General features: G+C 40.0%; 1 long non-coding RNA gene across 1 annotated transcript; it reads right to left on the reverse strand.

The window, feature by feature from the left end:
- Positions 1 to 409: 409 nt before the first annotated feature.
- On the reverse strand, positions 410 to 16047 carry LOC116564873. Its single transcript, XR_004275141.1, has 3 exons — positions 16032 to 16047; positions 9649 to 9652; positions 410 to 585 (listed from the first exon to the last, which is right to left on the reverse strand). It is a non-coding gene; the product is annotated as an uncharacterized LOC116564873 (long non-coding RNA).
- Between the last annotated feature and the right edge of the window lie 9268 nt (positions 16048 to 25315).

Consider the following 25315-nt stretch of genomic DNA (forward strand, 5'->3'; position numbering starts at 1 on the left):
GCTATGGAGGCCTCGGGGAACATACAATCATGGCAGAAGGGGAAGCAAACATGTCCTTCTGCACGTGGCAGCAGGAGAGAGAAGTGCTGAGCAAAGGGGGAAAAGCTCCTTATAAAACCATCGGATCTCATGAGAACTCATTTACTGTCACAACAACAGCATAGGGGTAGCTGCCCTCATGATTTAATTACCTCCCACTGAGTTCCTCCCATAACATGTCGAGATTATTACAATTCAAGGTGAGATTTGGGTGGTGACACAGGGCCAAACAATATCAATCTGCCCCAGCCCTCCCAAATCTCATGTCCTCACATTTCAAAATACAATCATGCCCTTCCAACAGTCATCCAAAGTCTTAGCTCATTCCAGCATTAATCCAAAAGTTCAAGTCCAAAGTCTCTTCTGAGACAAGGTAAGTCCCTTCCACCTATGAGCCTGTAAAATCAAAAGCAAGTTAGTTACTTCCTAGACAAATGAGGGTATAGGCATTGGGAAAATACACCCATTCTACATGGGAAAAATTGGCCAAAACAACGGGGCTAGAGGCCCTATGCAAGTCTAAAATCCTGTAAGGCAGTCATTAAACTTCAAAGTTATCTTTTAATCCAGGTCTTGTATCCAGGTCATGGTAATGCAAGAGGTGGTCTCCCACAATGTGGCCTTGGGCAACTCTGCCCCTGTGGCTTTGTGAAGTACAGTCCCCTCTACCAGCTGCTTTCATGGGCTGGCATTGAGTATTGATGGCTTTTCCAGGCACACAGTGAAAGCTGTATATGGATCTCCTATTCTCGGGTCTGCAGGATGGTGTCCCTCTTCTCAAAGCTCCACTAGGCAGTACCCCAGTGAGGACTCTGCATGGGGGCTCTGATCCCACATTTTCCTTCCACATTGCTGTATCAGAGATTCTCCATGAGGATTCTGCTTCTGCACATCCAGGCATTTCCATACATCCTTTGAAATCTAGACAGAGATTTCCAAATCTCACTTCTTGACTTCTGTATACCCACAGGACCAACACCACATGGAAGCTGCCAAGGCTTGGGACTTGGGACTTGCACTCTCTGAAGCAATGGCCTGAGCTGTACATTGGCCCCTTTTAGCCACAGCTGGGGCTGAAGCAGCTGGGATACAGGCACCAAGTTTCAAGGCTGCAGGGGGACCCTAGGCCCAGCCTAATACAATCATTTTTCCTTCTTAGGCCTCCAGGCCTGTGATGCCTGGGGCTGCTGTGAAGGTCTCTGACAAGCCCTGCATTTTCTTCATTGTCTTGGTGATTAACATTTGACTCCTTGATACCTATGTAACTCTCGGCAGCCAACTTGAAATTCTCCCCAGAAAATGGGGTTTTCTTTTCTATCACATTGTCAGACTGCAAGTTTTCCAAACTTTTATGCTCTGGGCTTCCTCTTGAATGGTCTGCCACTTAGAAATTTCTTCTGCCAGATGCCCTAAATCATCTCTCTCAAGTTCAAAGTTCCACAGATCTCTAGGGCAGGGGCAGAATGCAGCCACTCTCTTTGCATAGCAAAAGTGACCTGTGCTTCAGCTCCCAACAAGTTCCTCATCTCCATCTGAGACCATCTCAGCTTAAACTTCATATCATTATCAGCATGTTGGTCAATGCCAATCAACAAGTCTCTAGAAAGTTCCAAACCACACCTCCCTGTCTTCTGAGCTCTCCAAGTCTCTAGGAAGTTACAAACCTTGCATATCTTCCTGTCTTCTTCTCAGCCCTCCAAACTGTTCTAATCTCTGCCTGTTAGCCAGTTCCAAAATCACTTCCACATTGTTGGGTATATTTAAAGCAGCACCCCACTAGCCAGAACAGACTGTATAGTCTATTCTCACACTGCTATGAAGACATACCTGAGACTGAGTAATTTATAAAGGAAAGAGGTTTAATTGACTCACAGTTCGCGTGGCTGGGAGGCCTCAGGAAACTTAGAAACATGGCAGAAGGCAGAAGCAAGCACCTTCTTCACATGGTGGCAGGATGGAGTTAGTACAAGCAGGGGAAATACCAGATGCTTAAAAAACCACAGATCTCATAAGACTCTATCATTATTACAAGAACAGCATGTGGGAAACTGCTCCCATGATCTAATTACCTCCCACTGGGTCCCTCCCATGACACGGGATTATGAAGATTATAATTCAAGATGAGATTTCGGTGAGGATACAGCCAAACCATATCACTGCTTGAACCCACAAAAGTGGTGGTTTCTTCTATCACTTTTATATTTGGTTGAAGTCCTAAACCACAGGGCATGAAACCCTGCTTCCCCAGGGACTGTCCCTTTTGAGGGGCCAGGTGATATAACTGGAAGTGTGAGAGAATAAACTCCCTATAATGAGAATTTTAACTACTGAGCAACAGGTGGTGGAAAGGCACTGGCAAAGAGATCTGTCTTCCCACATCCTTCCAGTTATGTATCACATAATTGAGCAACCACTCACGATTTGTTATGAACACTTGGCCAATTCAGTAATGTGCCACCTTACATATGCTTACCTTTTTTTCCTCTTTACCCTCTTTTTCATCACTCTCCCTTCCCTGAGATTACCTCCCAATAAAGTATTTGCAAGATACTTTGCCTCAGGTAGAGGAAGTGAGATCATTTAAACTGGAGAAAGAGACTTTCTTAAAGCAAAGATCTTGGAGGACAGGCAAGCTGGTATGAAAAGTAAAGGGGATACAGCCAAGTTTAACTTCTCTTTGAGAAAGATTGTTTTAGTACTTTTCATTACTTGTATTTTTAATTGGGGCAAAATACATGTAACATAAAATGTACCATCTTTATCACTTTTAATTAAGTACATTCACATTGTTCTACAACCAATCTCCAAAACTCTTTTTATCTTGAAAACTAAAACTCTACACCCATTAAACAACTCCTCATTCATCCCTTTTCTAGGGCACTGTCCATCACCATTCCCCTTTCTATCTCTATGAATATGTCTACTTCAGGTACCTCATATAAGTAGAATCATACAGTATTTGTCTTTTTGTGACTGGTTTATTTCACTTCGAATGTCACTAACGTTCATGCATGTCATAGCAAATGTCAGAATTCCTTTCCTTTTTAAGGCTGAATACTATTCTGTTGTACATGTATGTTACAAATTGTTGATGTGTCAGTGAACACTGAGTTGCTTCTACCTTTTGGCTATTGTGAATAATGCTGCTATGAACATGGGTGTAAAAATATCTCTTTGAGACCCTGCTTTCAATTCTTTGGAGCATATGTCCAGAAGTAGAATTGCTGGCTCATATGGTAATACTATTTGGAATTTTTTGAGAAACCACCGTACTGTTGTCCATATTGGCTATACCATTTTACATTTCCACCAACAGCATGCAAGGGTTTCAACTTATCCACATCCTTGCCAACAGTGGTTATGTTCTGTTTTTTTGTTTTTTGTGCTTTTTTTTTTTTTATATACGAGCCATTCTATTGGGTATGGTTGGTATCTCATCATGGTTTCAATTTACATTTCCCTGACAAACATTTGTAAAAGGGATTTTTAAAAAATTATTCGTAGATTAAAAGAAGGAACCTGCCCAAGAAGTCTCACAGAGAAAAAGAGAGATAATAATATTTAGACCTTCTTATTTCTCTCCTTGGCCTCCATACTGAATGCAATTCCAAAGAAGACAAAGAGTAACAGAATTTTGGCAGGTGGACCTTATGCTAACTGTTAATAATACCTAATACAATTTAGAGACCATGTCTCATTCCCTGTAACACTGTGGAACACAGTCTTGTTTTTTTGTAGTTTAAAGCCCAGGTCTACAATCCTGGCAGAAGACATTGTGTAAGGGCCATTAGACAACCACTAATTTTTAAAGGTCTGCATAATAAAACACAGCTCTACAAGACAAATCTGTACCTTTTTTGGACCAGTGAAAATCCAGCTACAAAAGCAAAACCTTGCCAATCAGTAAGGTCAAATACCCAAAAGAGTTTGGCCTATAAAATTATCAAAGCCTATACCTACTGCCCTAGTTACTGTGGGAGGCTCAACTTCTCCTAGATTTCAGCCTGCAAACATCAGCACTTGGGACTATTTCTTAAGGTTTTCAGTCCATGCACCAATATGTTGAAGTTTACGGTGGGAGGCAATAAATAACACTCCTCTCTTCTCTCAAATTCGGATCCATTTGAGAAATAATTCCAGAATTGACAAAAATTTTAAAAACTGTTTTACTACATAGAAAATGGCTTCTTCTTCCTTCTCAGGTTTTGTGCTCCACTCCCTGAATTGAACACATTGACTCTGCCTTAAGCAAAGCTGAACAATACAACCACAAGCTGCTACCTGGCAGAGCACTTGTGTGTCCTGGGATCAAGTCTCTTCAATAGGGGGTGAAATAAAACAAGGGTAACTGCCCTCTTCCCTTTACTTCTGTAAAAACAGAAAATCCTACTTTATATTCTAAAAGAGATACAGTAGGAGTAGAGCTCTCTTTCTGTCTTCTTACAGACACAGCTGTAGTTCACAGTCCTGTTGTAGTTGAGATTCTCTATGAGTCTTGCCATCCCTCAGGGCTGTAACTGACTAAGCCAGTTAACAAACTATTTAACCTTTAAATACTACTCATGTATATAGCATTTCTATTACCCACCTTTCTGGACCAAGTGACAGGATTAAAATATTAGACAATGTAGAAATGGGATACTGGGCTCCATCTCAAAGACATAGGCCAAGCCTGCATCTAGTATTAGCATTGCTAGTCCTCATCATCCCTGTGGCTGGGAAAATTATTATTTGGAAGGAATTTGGGGGTGTGTATGGGTGAACTCTTACCCTATATGTCATTTGTGAAATAAAACCAATGATCTCCTTTAATTCCAGCACTTTGAGAGGCCAAGGAGGGCAGATCACCTGAGGTCAGGAGTTTGAGACCAGCCTGGCCAACATGGTGAAACCCTCTCTCTACTAAACATACAAAAATTAGCCAGGCATGGTGGTACATGCCTGTAATCCAGCCACTTGGGAAATTGAGGCAGGAGAATTGCTTCAATCGAGGAGGCGAAGTTTGCAGTGAGACAAGATCATATCACTGCACGCCAGCCTGGGTGACAAGAGAGAGACTCCATCTCAAAAACAAAAAAAGCAACAACAACAAAACAAACCAATGACCTGAATGATCTAGACTTTGGCTATGGTTATTTAAAGAAGAGAGTTGAAATTAAAACACACATGCACTATACTTTTTCTAACTATTGTCCTTGCCTTTGGCTTTCAAGAGCTAGAACTTATTTGGAACTTAACATTTGGAAATAGCACTATTTTTTTTTCCCTCTGTATCATTCTTAACCAATGGCAACAATTATGAAAACTTTTTTCTTTAGCTGGGCACAGTGGCCCATGTCTGTAATCCTAACACTTTGGGAGCTGAGAAAAGAGGATTGCTTGAGGCCAGGAGTTCAAGACCAGCCAGGGCAACAAAGTGAAAGCCACTCTCCACAAAAAGTAAAAATAAACTAAGTGAGTGTGGTAGCACATGCCTATGGTCCTAGCTACTTGTAAGACCTAGGTGGGAGGATCTCAAGTCCAGGAGTTCAAAGCTACAGTGAGCCAAGATAGTGCCACTTCACTCCAGTCTGGGTAACAAACAATAAAATAAAATTTTAAAAGTCTGGGTCTCTAAAAATAAAAAAAAGAAAAGAAAAAGTTATCTCTAGTGCCTGAATGATTGGGAAAGGGTGATGAAAAGCATAATAAAAATTATTTTTAAATCTTCCAATTTAATACCTCTGAAAACTATGTTGTTGCATGTGGAAGTAAGACCAGAAGCCTCTAGATGGTAAAATTATATATTTTATTTTTTATTTAAACTTTTATAACCATTCTACATTATTTTTAAAATCAGAAAATAATACTCAGGTGTTTGTTAAAGTATAGTGCTATCACTTGGCCAGTTCGTGTAAGAGGAAAATTACCTAAATTTTTATAAAGCATTATTTTCTCACCTATGAAATTGTTATAATATTAACAAATTATTTTGAAGATTTTAAGCATAAAAAGTACCCTAAACACACAGCATCTAGGTGCCTGGCTCAACATCTATGCCCAACATGTTGGTTTCCTTCCATCTAACATCAACGGAGATTGCTCTAGAGCTGGTGACATGAAGCTGCATTCACTAGTTACCCTCAAAACACCCCACAGTAAAATTATCTTCATAGAAGTTTCCTCATGTAATAAGGGGTTCTGGCACTTCAGCTGCCTGAATAGCAAAGTAAAAATTTTAATATGATTAAATATCTGGCTTTCCTTTTTATCATAAAAAAATTATTGACTAAGAAACAATACCAATTCTATACAAATTCTCCAATAATATAGAAGGGAACACTTTTCAATGAATTTTACAAGGCTAGCATTACCTGGATGCCAAAACCATACCAAGAGATAAAATTATAGACCAATGTATCTCACAAACATAGATGCAAAAATTTTTAAAAAGTACTAGCAAATAAAATCCAATAGCGCATAAAAAGCATAGCACATCATGACTAGGTAGATTTGGTCCCAAAAGTGCAAAGCCAGTTCAATATTCAAATATCACTTAGTGTAATTCATATCAACAGAATACAAAAGAAAAAACCAAATGATCATCGCCATAGATGCAGAGAACCCCTTTGACATAATCTGACATTCATTTATGATTAAAAACTCCCAGAAAACTAGGAATAAAAGGGAATTTCCACAGCCATATGAAGGGCACCATCAAAAGAGTTAAGATAATATTAAATGATGAAAGACTGAGTGCTTTCCCCCAAGACCAGAATCAAGGCAAAGATGTCCACACTATTGCTATTCAACAATGTACTGAAAGTCCAAGCCAGTGCAAAAAGGCAAGAAAAAGAAAAGAATACAAGTAGGAAAATGAGAAATAAAATAGTCTTGATTCACAGGTAACATGATTGCCAAAGAGAAAATCTCAAAAACATACTTTAGGAAGCTACTGGGACTGATAAGTATATTTAGCAAAGGTGAAGGATACATGGGCAATCATATTTCTGTATACAAATGCTTCTCAACTTACGGTGAAGTTACATCCTGAAATATCTATTATAATTTTTTTAAAAAGCATCATAAGTTGAAAATTCATTTAATGCTGGCAACACAGCAGATGGTCCCTGACTAACAATGATTAGACAAGATTTTTTTATATTATGATGGTGTGAAAGCAATACACATTCAGTAGAAATTATAACCCTATCATGAATAAGAAGCTTCCCAACTTATGATGAAGCTAAATCTTGATAAACTCATCATAAAGTTGAAAAATTGTAAGTTGGACCATTATAAGTAGGAATGAACACTTGAAAATTAAAATTTGAAAGCATTATTTACAATAGCAACAAAAAGCCTGAAGTATTTATGTGCAAATCTTACAAAATATCTCTAAGACCTTTATACTGAGAACTACAAAATACTGATAAAAGAAATCAAAGAAGACCTAAATAAAAGAATATATATACTGTGTTCATGGATCAGATGACTCAACATCATTAATTTGTTAATTTCCCCTAAATTAACCTACAGATGCAATGCAATTCCAGTAGGATTTTTTTCTTAGAAATTGACAGGCTGATACTAAAATTTGCAAAGAAAGGCAAAGAAAAAAGAATAGCTGAAACATTTTCAAAAGCAAAACCAAAGTAGGAAGACTAACACTGCTTAACTTCCAGGCTTACTTAGAAGCTATAATAGTCAAATGAGTTGACATTAGAGAAAGGTTTTATATATCTATTATATAATTATTATATCTATTATTTTATATATCTAATATGTGTGTATATATACATATATATATATGTATATATATTAGAACACAATATAGAAGAACACAATGAAAACTCCAAAAGCAGATCTACACGTGGAAAACCGAGTTTCAATAAAGATGCAAAGGAAATTCAATAAAGAAAAGGTGGCCTTTACAATAAATGTTTCTGGAACAATGAAAGCCCATTTACACAAAGCAAAACAAAACACCTAGATACAGACTTTCTGCCTTATAAAAACTTAACTGAAATTGGATCACAAACCTAGAATTATAAAACTTCTGTGTAAAAATTAGAAAACTTCCAGAAGAAAAAGCAGAATTTAAAAAAATACCAAAAATTTTTGTAACAGTGAAATAAGCAAAGAGTTCTTAGATAGGACATCAAAAGTCTAAGCCAAAAAATTTTTTTTACATATTTTACCTAATCAAACATAAAAGCTTTTGCTCTTGAAATGATACAGATAGGAAGATAATACAAAGCACAGACTGGGAGAAAGCATTTCCAAATGATGTGTCTAACATGGACTTGTAACCAGAATAGAAAAGGAAGTCTAAAAATTCAACAATTAAAAACGAATTTAAAAGTGGACAAGCACTTAAACAGAAAATATAAAAATGGTAAATCAGCCATGAAAATTAAAGCCATGATGAGATACTGTCACACGCTTAGCATAACACATTTATTTAAACTGGCACTACAAAGTGGAGCAACTAGAACTCCTCATTCATTGGTGATGAGAATGTAAACTGTTACAGCCTCCATGGAAATTGATTTGGCAGTACCTTTTAAGTTAAACATATACTACACAATGCAGCAATCCCACTTGTAGGTTTCTACCCAAGTGAAATGAAAACCTATATTCACACAAAATCCTGTATGCAAATGTTCATAGCAGCTTTATTTGCAACCACCAAAAACTGGAAACAGCTGTGGTACATGCATACAATCAAATACTACTCAGGAATAAAAAGGAGCAAACTGCGGATACATGCAACGTAAATGAATTACAAATGCATTATTCAGAGAAGGCTAGGACATAAAAGGCTTAATACTGTATCAGATTCAATTTCTGACATTTTCGCAAAAGGGGCAAAGACAGATCAATGGTTGCCAGGAGAGGGTGATTAACTACAAAGGAACACTGGAGAATCTGGAGGAGTGAGAGAAATGTTTTACATGTTGATTATGGTGGTTGTTACAAGACCGGGTGTTTGCAAAAACCCATAGAATTATGTACTAAATTGGAATGTATGTATATTTTACCTGAATTCAAGTGGGGTGGGGGGAAGAAAAATAGTTCTTGATTGTAAGCAAGTGTGCCTTTCAGTAAACACACTTAGATGTATTATACACGTTCATTTTCTATAATTCATTGTAATATTTTTTCCTGAGTTTCTATTCTGTTGGATTGGCGGACAAACTTATCTTCAATTCTTCCTGAGAATTATCTTTTATCCCTGGGTCTCCAAAATTTATGCCATTAACTATGAAGTAGGATGGTGGGAGCACAGGTTGCAAGGGATCAATAGCCATAGGTTCACACATGTTGCTGCATCTATTGTCCCAGGACATATGACTCCTTATATCTGGTAACTGCAGGTAATTCCCATTGTTCCCATGTCACTCTTTCAAGGCTACTGTGTATCAATTTTGTCATTGCACTACATACACTAGACAGTCATTTCTTCTTTAGGATCTTGCTGATGTTCCATCACGCTGCTGTAAAGCAGAGGCAGAATCCTTCTTCCTCTGGACCACAGAGGTCTTTCATTCATCCATTTCATTCATCCCTTCCTCTTCTTTTCCTTCCCTCTCTCTGCTCTGTCTCCCACACAGCCCAAACGAAAACTCTGCTCTCTCCTCCGCTTGTTTCTGACCAAAATACTTTGTCTTTACCCTTAAATGCCAACTTTTACCTTCTCCAAAAAACGCTCTAAGTTCCCCTAAGGGCTTAGGTTTCTTCATGACAAATGTCAGAAAGACAAGCAGGCTATTTCTGAGTTCAGCCCTTTTCCTGCCTCCCCTGAGGCAATCAAGCACAGAGTTAACTACAGGAGTGCAGGGAGAGCAAAGCAAGATGGAAACACTGGTAGGAAAAACAGACTGGTGTCTTAAAATGCAGTTCCACCTCACCTGATTAAAAAAAATTTAAAGGCGCTACCTTCATTGCACTCTCTTTTACGGGAAGATTGAAATACTTGAGTGAACTATCCTGTTTCATAAGGTACATAAATGTTGGTTATTGATTTGATATTGTTGAAATTATGTTATAAAATTATGCTTTTATTCAGAAAGCAGAAACAGAAAGAATTTTTAGTGTATGGAATAATGTGTGAACTAAGTGAAAAAATGCGCATGAAAATCTTACTAAGAAAAGCTGTAGGTCTATCAGCATTCGGTACAGTTGTTCTGATGCAAAAAAAAAAAAAAAACACACAGATTCTAAAAAATAAAATTTATGGAAATGGTGCTGCCAAATGTTAAGTAAAAATTAATCAGGGAAAAAGAGTAATTAATTCACATACTACACATTCTCCTTTTTTCATCTTCTGTCATGACAATTACGTACTTTTTAGAGGGACATCTGGAAACCTAAGTTCACTTAAAACATTTTCTTTCTAGCAAGCAGCTAGCCAGGAATCTCCATGTTCTATAAGTTGCTGTCAGCTTGCCTCTGCTTCCAGCTCCAAATGAAGTCAGCCTGCCTTTCTTCCAGACAGTCTAAACAATCGCAGATTGGCTCCAATTGCAGAGCACATTCTCCAGATGTCCAGGATTCAAGGAAGCTTGGGCATACTGTTCAGATATAAATAAAGTCCCATATTTACTGGGGGGTTAAAGGAACCATACCTATTTGGATAGGCAGCCAACCTGGTTTATCCCTGTGGGCATACAGTTAAAGTGAAGTGGTGACCTCCCCATTTTACAAAGTATCCAAGTAGCAAAGATATGACTTTGGGTGGTGTATCCACAGGGGATTCAAAGAGAGTTGGTTTAAATGGCCCATAAAATCTCTTGTTACCATATGACCTTATAATTCTATGAAATTTTTATTTTCAAGGAAGTGAGAAAAAATACTTCATTATAAGAAATTTCTCTTCTATAATGAGTCAAAGCCTGGATGATTCCATAGAGAGATAGAAATAAATGATACCATATTTAAGAACTCTATACCCTGAGAGATAAATCAGAGAGATAGGGTACAATGTAAATAATGCTTTTAAAATTATATGTCAATTTAGTAAAAAACTTAGTGATAACACACATTTTTTTCATTTAAAGCAGGTTTGTGCTACTGTAACTGTAATAGGATCTTATGATTTTCTGGATGCAGGTGAACGAACTACAGATCCTACCAATTTGAAATAACATAAAAAATTGATATGATTCAATATGAAAACGAAAAGGCTAAGGGGTGAAATTTCTGTGAGGGAATGATGCTGTATTGCCTTTTTTCCATATGTTACTGTAAAGGCAACAACTAGTACAATGAGGTAAATCAATAGGAAAAAAGACAATTTGTGTTAGACATGTATGAAGCCAAACGTATTTTTGAAAGAATTTTGACTTTTTTGAGCCACTCTTTTGACAAAAACTAGTATTTTAATTTCTACTAATTTCTGTCACAAGAAAATATATAAATGTGTTCAGATGCAAAAATATTTTCTGCCTTTAAGCAAGATATATTACATGTAGGCTGTCTGAGGTCCCGAAGGCACCCCAAAAATGGGATTAAATGAGATCCCCTCTTCACATTCCCCTACATAATAGGTCACCTAAGGAAAACAAGCCATTACAGTCAGGAGATTGCAGGAGGTAAATGGGAAATCTCTCTACCTTCAGCTCAATTTTGTTGTGAACCTAAAACTGCTCTAAAAAGTAAAATTCTGTTTAAAAGGTCAGGGTACTCTATTTTAACTAGAACCTTCCAAAAGAACAAATACTATTTCTTCCAAGATTAAAAAAAAATCACATTACGTGCACTTAAACTATCTTTTAAGAGACTCTAATTTTGTTTATTAAATTACTAACAGAAAGAGCACTAGTCTAAGAGTAAACATGTAGTCTCAGCTCCAACTGCGGCATCACACATCGTCCAGTATGTGAGTTTGTGCTCGTTTTTTCATTTCTCTGGGCCATAGGTTCATCAGATGGAAATTGGGACAATAGTAATTAGTCTTATCTACCTAAAATTACAGGAACATGAAAATTCTTTGAAAAACACAAGGTCATATACAAATGTAAGCAAAGAAGAAGAAAAACAGTATGTGATAATCATTTATTACATTTATTCCAAATGTAATAGTCATTTATTCATTCAGCCAATCATCCAGGAAATATTATGTGAACAACCAACACAATCCAGGTTCTCTGCCAAGCACTGGGGATTCCACAGTAAACAAAGCAGACAGAATTGCTTCCCAAAATTTATAGCGTGATGGAAAAGACAGGCACTAAATAATCGTATCACTAAATACACCATTAAAATTTTTATACTTGATGTGAGAAAAATTTAAAGGCGTGTCACAAAATTATAATGGGTGATCCAATTTAGATTAGGACTGGGGTCGGGGGCAGCCAGAAAACTTTTTAAAAAGATTTTCAGAGATTTGAAGCATGAAAAGTTGGCAGAGCAAAATTTGGAGGGATGGGGTTGCAGGCAATATTCCTAGGATGGGGAAAAGGGGAAAGCACAGTCAAAGGCCTTGAACTGAACGCATTTGACATCCTCAAGGTAGTAGAAGCCCAGGGCGGCTGTTGCTGTTTTTTGTTCATATGGTCATCATGATGATCTCATACTGCCTTTGAGAATAGACCAAAACAATCGTGAATATTGACACACTAGTTTTTTGTTTTGTTTTGTTTTGTTTTCTTATTGCATAATCTCTTTTTCGGTTCTTTCTTTTTTTGTTGATTTTCAGTTCCCAGGTACATGTGCAGGATGTGCAGGTGTGTTACACAGGTAAACGTGTGCCATGGTGGTTTGCTGCCTCTGTCAACCCATCACCTAGGTATTAAGCCCAGCATACATTAGCTACTTTTCCTGATACTTTCCCTTCCCAACCCCAACATGCCCCAGTGGACACACTAGTTTTTACTTAGGCTGAATTTCCTATCTCCAAAAATGTTTCCAATTTAGAAAGTCTCCATATCCAAAGTCAGCTTCTAATTCCTATATACCTAGTAATTATTGTGTCAGAAGGACACTTTTGACAACCTCTATTCTGTAGGCTTCAAAGAGAAATCAGCTTGCTAAAATTAAGAATTAGAAAAAGTAAACTGGTAGATCAGAATATATCCTAAGGAAAAACAAAGACCCCAAACCAGCAGTTGAAGTTCCTAAGGTTGTTGGGGATAGAAAAGGGGAAATAAGGGAGATGTTATCTTGACCCCACATACCTACCACATACGTACTCAAACTGTCATAAGTCGAAGAGGAACTTAGACTGTCTCTAAGAGAGAGGCTGAGGCTGGTATCAGAGAGGCTTACTGTGGTGAGTTAGCAGGGGGGCCAAAATGAACTATGAAACGCATGAAAAAGAACTAATGGTGGGAGACGTCTAATACGGCAGGGTGAAGAAATAGGTATTCCTCTGGAAGTCAATAAGCCATAAATTTCAGTACAAATTACACTCCCTCTGAGGGCCACATAGAAAAGATTCAGATGCTTTTCAGGACCAACGTAATGAGTAGCCTTTAAAGTTTCTTCTAACACTAAGACATACCATTGAGAAAACCCTCCCTAACAGAAAAGTTTAGGATATTATTCTCAGGAAAAGTTAAGTTTCATCTCTCCAAAGTATTGATCAATTAGAAATTCTGATCAGGAGTGGGATGTCCTTAATAACACTAACATCAGAGAGTTACAGACAACTTTGTAAACTATAAATGGTTTCTACAAACTGCTGAGCCATGAAGACAAATTTTATTGGAACTCTTTAGCATTTCTCAGCATGCATTTAGAAGAAACAGTTTGGTTAGAGTATTAGGGTAGAAGAACCCAAGTACCTGGCTTGTGCCAAAGTGTTTTGTATGAGGTCTTGGAAAAACTTGAATCATGATTCCTCAGAGCTGATGGGGATGGGTCAGTAAAGTTACAGAGTCAGAGTAGACACTGAAGGTTGAGGAGTCATGTAGGTGAAGGTAACAGGGCAGAGGAAGGCATTTTAATATGAGACAAAGAGCAAGAGTGTCCAAAGAAAGGAGGAACATCCAAGAAAATGCACGAATTAATAGTTCATGTGGGTATACGTTGTGTGAGCTAGTTTGGTTAAGAGGGAAGCTGGAGTTTAATTCATGAAGCAGTAGATATTGATCAGTAGATATTGATCAGTAGGCCAGGGTTTCTTAACCTCCAGTTTCTGTTCATCCTCTGAACAAATCAATATAGTCTCTTATAGGTGCAAATCAGGGCTTTGTTCTGTTACACTACAGTTTCCCTTAAGGAATGTGCCAACTCAGACTGAGCCAAACGAGAGTCCTGGGCTAATATTTATGTTGACTTAAGTATGATTAGAAGATAAGATGGGACATATAGTTTGATTAAAATTTATTGGGGCTGGGCATGGTGGCTCATGCTTGTAATCCTAGCACTTTGGGAGGCTGAGGCGGGTGGATCATGATGTCAGGACTTTGAGACCAGCCTGGCCAAGATGATGAAACCCCATCTCTACTAAAAATACAAAAATTAGCTGGTTGTGGTGGTGCCCACCTGTAATCCCAGCTACTCGGGAGGCTGAGGCGGAAGAATCACTTGAACCCGGGAGGCAGAGGTTGCAGTGAGCCAAGATTGTGCCACTGCACTCTAGCCTGGGTGACAGAGCAAGACTCCATCTAAAAAAAAAAAAATTGGATAATCTTGCTGATCAAATTTTAAAAGAGAAACTGTTGTAATAAATTCTCCCTTAATTTCCCTTTGCAATTCCATTCCAGATGACTGCTAGGATATTTAGGTGGCATTTACTGAATATATACTACCTTCCAAGCCCTGTAGTTAGTGCTTTATCGTCAATACAAACCTGTGAGGTAGACAGTATTCTCATCTCACAGAAGGAGAGACTCAAAGAGGTTAACTTCTTTATTCACTTACTGAGTCAACATACATCAATTAAGCACCTCCTAAGTGCTACTGTGGGTGGCACATATTTCTTTGTCTCTCCCTTGTTCTGGAACAGTTCCTCTTTCCTTCTTGGGTCATCCCCTATCTTTAGTTTATCCATAAGTATCACTAACATTTCTATTTTCTCACCTAACCCCTCTCCCTTGACCACATCAATGGTAAATGGACTTAGGATTTTGGAATATGGGACTAAGAGAAAGTCAGGATAAAGGCTCATCAATAACTAAAAACTATAAAATGAAAAACTCAGGAACTGTGGTGGGCTATGCTTTTTGCCAGCTAGAAGAAGACCATGGTGAAAGGGAAAAATGAAGGTGACATGATGAGAAACAGCAGAGACATGAGACAGAGGCTGGATCCTGATGACAGTCATTACTCTGAATCATTGCTGTGTCTTTTCAAAACCTGGGTGTTCACCTCTGCCTTAGACCTCTGATTATATCCCAGTATCCTTCAAACAATTGTTTCTGTGTGAGCTTGGCTTTCGGGTTTGTTTTTTGACTTACTTGTTTTTACTTCTAATAGCCTGTCACCATGCTAGACATGTAAGCCAGAAGATTGAAACACACACACACACAGTCTCTATCTCATGATATACAAGAAATGTTTCATATGGACACATGGAATGACTGTCAGTGGCGTAGGGTAGGAACATGATCCCCTAGGTTGTGTATCTGAATCATCCAACTATCCTTTCCCCTTGACACTCCTCCTCTGCAACATCTTGATTCACTTTCTCCCTCAGGGCCTGGGCATCTCTGGCTAAGAATTTTGGTACAGTGAGCACAGTAATGGACGAAATGGGACTGCAAACATTTTCTGCAAAAGGTCAAAGAGTAAATATTTCAGCTTTGGGGAATATATAGACTCTGTCACAACAATTAAACTCTGTTCTTTTTATCCAAAATCACCCATAGAGAACACCGAATGAGGATGCTTGTGTTCCAATAAAACTTTATTTACAAAAACAGGTGGCAGGATGACTTTGGTCCCTGGGCTGCTGTTTGCTGCCCTGGCTCTGGGTATTTGGAGGCAAAGTAAAGATGAGAACCAGGATGTGGAGTGTTAACTGACTGGCAGAAATGTGTACCAGGTGCTCTGGAATTACAGACAAAGCACCAAAATAAACTACGGGCACCAGGAAAAATGTATTTCTGCAAAAGAGGATGCCTGAGTTGAGAGTTCAAGCAAAAGAGGAAATTAGCCAGAACAAGGAGGGATGAAGAGAAAAATCAGCATTTGCAAGTGCAATGAGCTTTGGGAGCCACTGGCATTTGAAGACCTACTAGAAGTTCCCCATGATTGGGCAAAATATGTGTTAGAAAAAATGGCAAGAAATATTAATACAATGAAGCAGAAAAGCAAGATAAAGTTTTTTTAAAAAAAAAAAACTTAATAAATTAAGAAATTTGAACTATATCCTAAAACCTTTGGGGAGCCATGGAAGAATTTAAAGCAAACTGAATAAATATCATCTGATTCCTTTAAAAAAAAAATTACCTCTCTAAGCTATAAAAAGTAGGAGCAGGGATTCCAGGTAGGAAAACATGGTAATTGTTCAGATGTAAAGGGACGAGGGCCTGAATTTAGGCAACAGAGTCAATTTACATACTAGGACTTTCAAACAGAACTTAAAGACAGGTTACATGTCGGGTCAAGAAAAAAGAAAAAAAACTATTCATAGGAAAACTGGATGGATAAGAGGAAAAGCCACCAATTTTAAACATGTGAGGCATGGCAAATGTAGCTTGGTACATGCTGTGTGTGAGATGCCTGCGGGCCATTCAAGTAGAAATGTAGATGGGGAATAAGAAGCTGGCTCCAAGCCAGGGGTGTTGGCTCAATGTAATCCCAGCACTTAGAAAGGCCAAGGCAGGCGGATCATGAGGTCAAGAGATCAAGACCAACCTGGCCAGCAAGGTGAAACCCAGTCTCTACTAAAAATACAAAACTTAGCTGGGCGTGGTGGCATGTGCCTGTAATCCCAGCTACTTGAGAGGCTGAAGCAGCAGAATGGCTTGAACCCAGGAGGCGGAGGTTGCGGTGAGCCAATATCCTGCCACTGTATTCCAGCCTGACAACAGAGCAAGACAAGATTCTGTCTCAGAAAAAAAAAAAAAGAAGAAGAAGAAGCTGGGTCTGGAGGTAAGTCAGCTTTTTCTATACATTTGCTTACTACAGACAGCCCTAGAAGGTAGGTGCTGTCATTACTCTTATTTCACAGATGAGGAAACTGAGGCCAAAGAGAGGCTACGGTGAGTGTTTTCTGCAATAACACTAAAATTACAGAATTGAGTATTAGCTGAATACAGGAGCACATGTCCAGGACATTTGGAAAGAGCGTGTGGGATGAGAAGGATGACCGAGGTTGAAACCCCAAAACAAAGACTTATAAGAGATAGAGAGATGAGGAACATGGTAGTAACATCCCCTCTAGAGCCAGAATATTTGAGCCCAAATTCCAATTCCGATACTTATTAGTAGCTGCATGATTTAAGCTAAAATTTTAAATACCTCTATTTCTTAGTTGTCTCATCTGCAAAAACAAACAAAAATATCACCAAACTCGTAGGGTTGTATATAGCAATTAAGAAGATGTATGTAAAAATCTGATCATGCAGCACAGTGAATACTGAATACTCAGTAAATATTTGCTATTATTTTTGTTATTAATTTAAAAAGAAAACAAAAAAAAAAGTTAGACCGAAGAAGTTTGGGCAGACAGCTCAAGGACTCTAAAAGATCTCAGAGAACAGATGAAGAGGGTGAGACACGCAGCGATCAAGGCTCGTAGTTAGAAAATGAGATCCTGACGTTTGTGAAAGTCAGGGAATTGGATGGTCCTGAATATTGACCATCCAGAACAATGGTAGGACTTAAAGAAAGGTGGAGAATTGCAAATTGTGTGTTTAAATATTCAACGAATGTGGAGAGAAATTAAGAGGTCCATGTTGATGGAGTCCATGGTGGACAGTGTGGGGTGAGTGTGAAATGTGGAGAACTTGGACGGTTTAGCCAAATACCTTATTTTTTTTTTAAGAGAAATGTTAAATTGCAGGAAGAATAATGTTTTGGAGCAGTAATGTGTGACATAAGAAAAAGTCACATCGCTCCAAATTTAGGGTAAGACTTCACATGTGTTAGAAGCCTATTAAGAGGACTTCCAACAAACAGTATCCCTAGGGAGACCAGGTTTCAATTAGGGCACAAGATAGGGAAGGAAATATATAAAGAGACTGAAAGTATGAGGGTTCGCTGGCATAACAGGTGAACTTCAAGGGTACTATGCAAAGAGTTGGAAGGGGGAGGATGCGGGAGGGAAAGAGAAGAGAAATCAAAGCAGGACACAGATGTAGGTCTGTGACAGAGAAGCTGTAATGACCAAAGGGCATGGCTGCCAAGGAGAGCTGGAATGTGAGGCCTGGCAGAGTGCATGGCCTTCAAATTTCCAAAAGAAACTTTGGAATAAAGTTGTTTTGATGCTAGAAAACCATGGCATTTGCTCAGTTCCAAATAGTATGTTGTGAAAATATGATGCCTCCAAGCTAATATTTTTCTGGATATGCAAGGCAGGACTTTCTTTTACCAGAAACTTAGCTTGTGGTGGAAGCCACAGTGGTCCCACTGGCAGATGAGAGGGCACAGATTTCTCTTGGTGGGGCCAATTGCTGTCTAAGCTGGTCAAGGAGGCTATCCAAGCTCTCATCACAAGGTTCATATTTCAAGGCTTAATCTAACAGAGCCAAGGTCTGTGCTTTCTGTCCCACCATACCTCTAAATAAAACCAACTATCAATAACTACTCGCTGCTTTTCAGGGTCATTACTGAGAGCAAATGAGTTACTATTTGCAAAAGTAATACATTTTGGAAGAGAAGTCACACTGTACAAATATTATGTCACTACCATTACCAAATAATTGATTATGTGACAGTTACAGATGTATACTAGAACTAAGACATGAAGTGCTCATGGAGGAGGGTGGAGAGAGAGCCAAGATCCAGGAGAGATTTCGCAAGGATTCTCGGAGGAGGTGAGATTGGAGATGACCCTTGAATGATGTTTCATTTTCCCCAAGGATACCTTCCCTCTAGATCTCAGACATACCCTATCTCCATTTCAATGCAGCTGAGGCAACTTGGCCTTCAGAGGAGAATGAGGGAAAACTGGAAAGGCCTCCTTGTGGCAACTGAAGCTGGGTGTGGGGCAGCGGACTAGAGCCCACCTACCTCTCAGGCAGTCATCTTCCCTTGGAAAAAACACTCCTGGCTGCTCCAGCCCAGCTCCTGGGGCCTGACCTCTTTTTCAAGCCTGCGTATCGAGCTTGAACTCCTCCAGCTGGATCTCGTTTTTTATTTGGCTCCTTCTTTTCAGCTGTTTCTCTTTCAGTCCCTCTCTTCCTGATTCTTGAAAGCGAATGGAGCCAAGCCTCATCCTCCTGCCCAGGACAAGGCATAGAGATTGTACTGAGGCGCGTTGGACCTACGTGGGACAAAAGACAGGTAGGTGTCCATCACTGGACCTCTGACAGAGGTCCCCTTTGGGAACCCCTGAGTCTCCTCTAGGTGCTTGGAATTCAGAAAAACAGGACTAGATAACCCAACATGTATAAACAAGATGAAGAGAGATTTCAGCAGGATGGAAAGGGACATTATCATTTTCCTGGGTCGTAGCTGAAAAGCAATCTGGGTGTGGAGGTGGCAGCCCCAACCCCGAGCATCCATAGTTGACTTGCTTTCCATTTTAAGCAATTGATCTATGAGGGCTTTAGGTCAGGCCCCACATATTACATAGCTTTTATCCAGCCAGGAGGCCCAGCATGTATAGAGCGAGAAATCCACCCCTACCACCACGTAAACAACTAAAACACCGCAGAAAGTTTTCCCCAAATTCCCACGCCACAGATCTGGGGGTATGCCTCCACCTCCAGGAGGAAGTGGCTTCCTGGAAGGCTGAAGGAGATGAAAAATGCAAGACTAATTCTCCCTTGCCCACTCTCACACCACTGCTGGGCCTGCCTGCCCCGCTTCCCACCCACAACCCCTCCTATTCCCCAAGGGGTGCCATTTGGGAACCAAAATCCACTTTGTCAGCGCAAGAGCAACCCTGCCTTTTCTTGCTCCACACACCATGTGACACTGGAGAACCTCCAGGGCATATTTCATCTGGCATCAACAACTAGAGGTCACCGTGACCCAAAACTTCCTGCGTTCTCAGTCAGGCCTGGCAACGCCTGCCAAAGCCAGCCATGGCGGGGGAGGGGGAGCGCCGCTTGTGGGGAGCTGACCAAGTGTGGTGTCGGCCGCGCTGCCTGCCAACAGACAGCAACACTGGTTTTCCACTGCCGGCCATTCATTGGACTTGGACAGCTTTGCTCCTTGGGACCAAGTCAACAAGCTGGGACCAGAGGAGCTGTGGCTGTAGCATGCAGGGTAAGGTCGCCTCTGTTTGTGTGCACACCAGGGGCAGCAGCTGGGCTGGATGACCCCCAGGGATTCTGATTTTCCACCTGTTCTACCTGCCAGGCAGTGCCGTGTGACGAGGGTTCAGGACACTCAGGGATCGTCGTTGCATTGTTTTTCTTTTCTACACAGGAAAAAACAAATGGTTACAAGGCCAGAGACTTCATGTTGAGTTTTGCTCAGGGTCAAAGGCAATGATGGTGAAACCACAAGGCTGGGAAATCCTTTTAGAATCAGTTTGCAGGGTCCACTTCTGTGCAAGAATAGTAAAGTTTTAGGGCCGCAAAAGATCATAAACCATCCAAAGCGGCGGGGCTTCGTCCAGTTTGGTAAAGAGATCTTTGAGTAATTTACAAGAACGACCCACTCCCTGTCCTGCGAAAAAATCCTGTGAACACCCAGGATTTTACTCACAATTTGGGGAGTTTAGGGACTTTCCCGGAAGCCCATCCCCTGACGTCTTATCTGCCCCCAGTACCCTCTGTTCCCCCCTCAGCCATCTGATTTTGCAGAAGGAAAAATGTGAGCCGCAGGGGGGATATTGACTCTCGCAAGCATGGAAGCTGCATGTGGCCCTGCTGAACCCAGACCTCCTGATTCACAGCCTTCCCCGCGGATGGCATCAGGCTCTCCTACCACAGGATCCCCCTTCCTTTCACATTATTTTCTTTACTCTTAGTGTCCCTGTTTTCCTTCAGTGTTTTCCGTTCCTTTTCACTCCTCCTTGGTCCTCTTTCTTTAATCCTCATATTTTTTATCTTCAACCCTTGTTTCCTCTAGCACTTTCCTGACCCAGCTCTCTTTTCTTCTTTCTTTATACCTTGTGCCTCCAGCACTTGATCAATTGGTCAGTCTTAGCTCTGCGTCCCTCTGACTGGGTCACCGGCCCCTGCCGAATCAAAGGAGGTAATGTCTAAACGGAAGGCAGAATGAGATTGCAGAAAGAACTGAAGTCAAATTTAAAAATCCTGTCTCTCCTCTTAAATCTTCAGTGTAGATCTAGTTCAAGTAGACCCTTTTTACTCTTAGTAAAGAAAGATGACTACATAAAGGGGGTGAAGCACAGAAACCAATTATTTCGGTCAGTAGTTCTCAAACTGTGATCCAGCAATCCCTAGGGATTTCTGAGATGCTTTCAGAGAACAAGGTCCGATTATTTTCAAAATAATACTAAGCTACTCTTTGCCGCTTTTCCTGTGTTGCCATCTGCACTGGTGTGCAAAATACAACAGTAGGTAAAATCGCTGAGGCTTTCACATGTTTAAGGCAGTGAACCCACCTCAGACCATATTCTTCACAGCCATGAATAACAGTCAAAAGAAAAAGTAAGTTTCTCTTTAACTTGCCTTAAAGATGCAGCTTAAATTATTATTTATTTTATTAAATTTCTAACCATGAGTACATATCTTTTTCTATTCCATGACAAAATGAGAAATATGCATGAAGTGCTTCTTCTGTTTACTGAAGTAAATAGCTCTGTCGAGAAAAAGTAGTTGCACAATTGAGATATAAACTAAGTCAACTGCTTTTTTCATGGAACACATATTTCTTGGAAGAATGATGGACAGACAAACTACAGGTATTTGAACATGGGTATTTCACAGACGTTTTTTCAGTAATGAACAAAGTGAAGCTGCTACTTCAAGAGCACAACCGATAATACCTTTTACCAATCATAAAATTTAAACTTTCAATAAAAAAACTAGAATGTTGGAAAAGGTGTATTCACCACCGTGAACTTAACAGCTCCCCAATACTTAAAACTTTTCTGATTTGATTAGTCTTGGTGTTGAAATATGTGATAATTTGAGTTCTGGAATGAAATGTGCCAACATTTCGACTGGCAGAAGTCAGTGAACCAATATTTCCCAGATGACCAAATGCATGTTACAAAGCCATGCATGGAGAAAATACGCATTTAAAATGTAAGATGCACTGGTAAATTTTAATATAAGTGAATACAAAATGTTTATTCATATAGTTACAGATCCCACAATGCAGTTAATATTAAAGAAACTCCTAATTGTTAAGTTTTGATGTAATAGTAAATGGAGAGAGAGAGAGAGACAGAAAGAGAGAGAACTGTCTGAAATTATCTGAAAACACTGTTAAAACATTTCACTCTTTTTCCATGATATATCTGTATAAGGCAGAATTTTCTTCATCTACTTCAACTAAACAACATATTATTGCAGACTGAATATAAAAGAAGAAAATCTATGTCTTCAATTAAGCCAAACTTTAAAGAGATTTGCAAGAATGTAGAACACTTTTTCTTTTGGAAAATATGTGAACTAATGAATTTTTTACATTTTACACTTTTAATTTCTAATACAGTAAATATGAATAATTTAACTAACATAAGCAAAAGCTCTTTGGGGTCCTTCATCATTTTAAAGCACACAAAGGAGTCTTGGGGCCAAAATGTTTGAGCACCACTACTGTAGCAGAGCAGGTAAGAAGGAGGAAAAGATCCATCCATTGGTATCAGACGCTATGAGGAATCCAGCTGTCAGAGAGCTTACAATGTAACAGGAAGGTAAACACGCAGTGCAGCTCTGTAACGGCTCTATGAGCACAGGCATGCCTCAGTGGAGGAGCGATGAAGTGCTCCACTCAAGTGGAGAGAAGAGGGGTGAGAGAAATCTTCACAGAGAAGGTAACACTCCAGAAGCCAGAATAGAAACTGGGGATTCAGGACACAAAACGAAAGAGGAGGCAGTGGTGATGGGGTGGTGCCACGGCCCTCCAAGCAGGAAAAGGGCTCCAGGACAGGAGGAGGAAGGTATATGGAGTGGAGAGCAAGCATTCCATTGGATGCAACTGAGGTGTGGTATGCAGAGCCTGCTGGGAGAAGCCTCCTACACCATTGATGTTTAAAAACTGTTTGCCAGATGAATGTGTACATGAAAACAATGATAGACTATGAATGGGGTTAGCAGTGTCTTATCGTTTCCACTTTCCACAGTATACATGAGAAAATTTTATGGAAAAGGCTGATGGGGTCAAGAGAAGTGAGATGATTCATGCCAAGTGCAAGTCAGAGACAGAGCTGGGCCCTGGCTAAACTCCCCTCTCCTGGCTCCAAAGTCTCATTTACCAGACAATTTTTTAAATAAAGTTAGGCCCTGGCCGAGATTCTTCTATCCCAACCTGAGAAGGATACTAAAGAATGAATAAGGAAAGACAGACAAGCTGTGAGATTCATCTCTCAATGTAGGTCAGAATGCCCACTCTCTATAAGAGCAATGGAGATTCTGAGATTAAAAGATGCTTTGCCCTCAGAGGCTCATGAACCAGACATTCAGGGGAGAGAAACTCATCTGACCATGACTTAGAGAGTTCAGTGCTACCCTAACTACAGAGCACAGAGAGGAGCTTTGCCTGAAGCTGATGAAGCTTTCCAGAGAGGATGGAGAAGATGGGAGTAATTCAAGAGATTTTTAAAGAATGGAGACTAACTAAACAACACTAATACATTCAGCCCTGAGGCTCCTGCAGGGCAGGGACTCTGACTTGTTTGCCTACGTGTCCCGCACACCTAGCATCATGAATGTCACTGCAAAGACATTCCATAAATATCAGATAAGCTACTCTGGATGCAAGGGCAAAGAAGAGACATGCCACTGAGACACAATTTTGAATATGCCATGAATTATCTGTGCTCTGGTCTATGACTCCCCACTCTCCCTTTGTTTGTCCTTAGAAATCTTGCCAGTCTTCATTACCCAGATCTGCCCCTAGCAGGCAGCCTCTCCTAGACTGGCAATCAGAAGGTAAAAGATGATCTGTTCCATTGCAGAGCCTTGCAGACATTCAGAACAAATAAAATAGCCACTGAAGATCAAGTTTTTGTTTCACCTTCACACAACCTCTCTGACATCTCCCTCTCTCAGCAAGCAGGGGCCAGAAGAATTGCATTGGTACCCTCGTCGTGAGCCAGACTCTCTGTGAGGAAGTCTACAATCAATATACATGACACAAGACTGATATGATGCCCTGGAACTGAGAGCGCCTCTGCAAAACTGATGCCAATCATTTCCTAAGGTCGTGCAACCTGCTTCTCCAGGATAGATGGGCCTGCTCCCTGCCTCGACCAGAACAAGGAGAAAGGCTTCAGTGATGGATGACAGCAAGGGGATTGTCACCCTAAAGAAGTGGTGTTATGTAGTTCTCTCACCTCTGCCATCAACACTGACACACACAGATATTTAGCACTACCTATCATGTCTCAAATCGCCCCAATTTAAGACGCTTCCTCGTTCTGAGATTGGCTGCCAGTACACGTGGCAAGCAAGAGAAAATCAATTACACCTGGGTGAAGCTGAGTGCTATAATTCAAAGAACTGTGTTAGTCAGAACAAATGATGCAACTTTCAGATGCAAGCCAGAGACTGGGAGGAGGCGGAGGGATTTCAGCAGGATAAATAGCAAGTTGAACTCCAAGCTCAAGGATGTGAAGCAGTTTTGACAACCAGGAACCTCTTAAAGAGCCATTTAACAGGTATTCTCAGCATTTTGAATAGATACTTTTTGTTCAAAAACAAAGCTTTGAAAGTAGGCATGCAGGGGGATGGTGGAATGAGGAAGAAAGGGAGAAGGTAGTGATGGAGTGTTTGAGGAGGAAAGAAAAATTGTACTGGAGAACATGTTTTCATTTTGTGAGATCCAGAAGCAATGTTGCCTCCTTCACAAAGTCTGCCCAATACTCCACTGACTCAGGCTGAGCGAGGCCCCCTTTCCTCTCACTTCATACGCTGCCCTGTTATAGTACATATAATGTGTTGTAGTGCTCTTTCCAAAAACGTCTCTGTATAGGGCTCATCTGATGGTGCCTGAACCCAAGAATGTGATGGAACTACCTTTGTTCTCCAGGGTTCGAGCTTAAGGCAAGGCCCACAGCAAGAACTCCGTGTGTTCAGAGGCTGTATTTTCA

The sequence above is a fragment of the Sapajus apella genome, unplaced genomic scaffold (genome assembly GCF_009761245.1).
Source record: "Sapajus apella isolate SASKATOON/1434 unplaced genomic scaffold, GSC_monkey_1.0 scaffold38, whole genome shotgun sequence".
Lineage (NCBI taxonomy): Eukaryota > Metazoa > Chordata > Mammalia > Primates > Cebidae > Sapajus > Sapajus apella.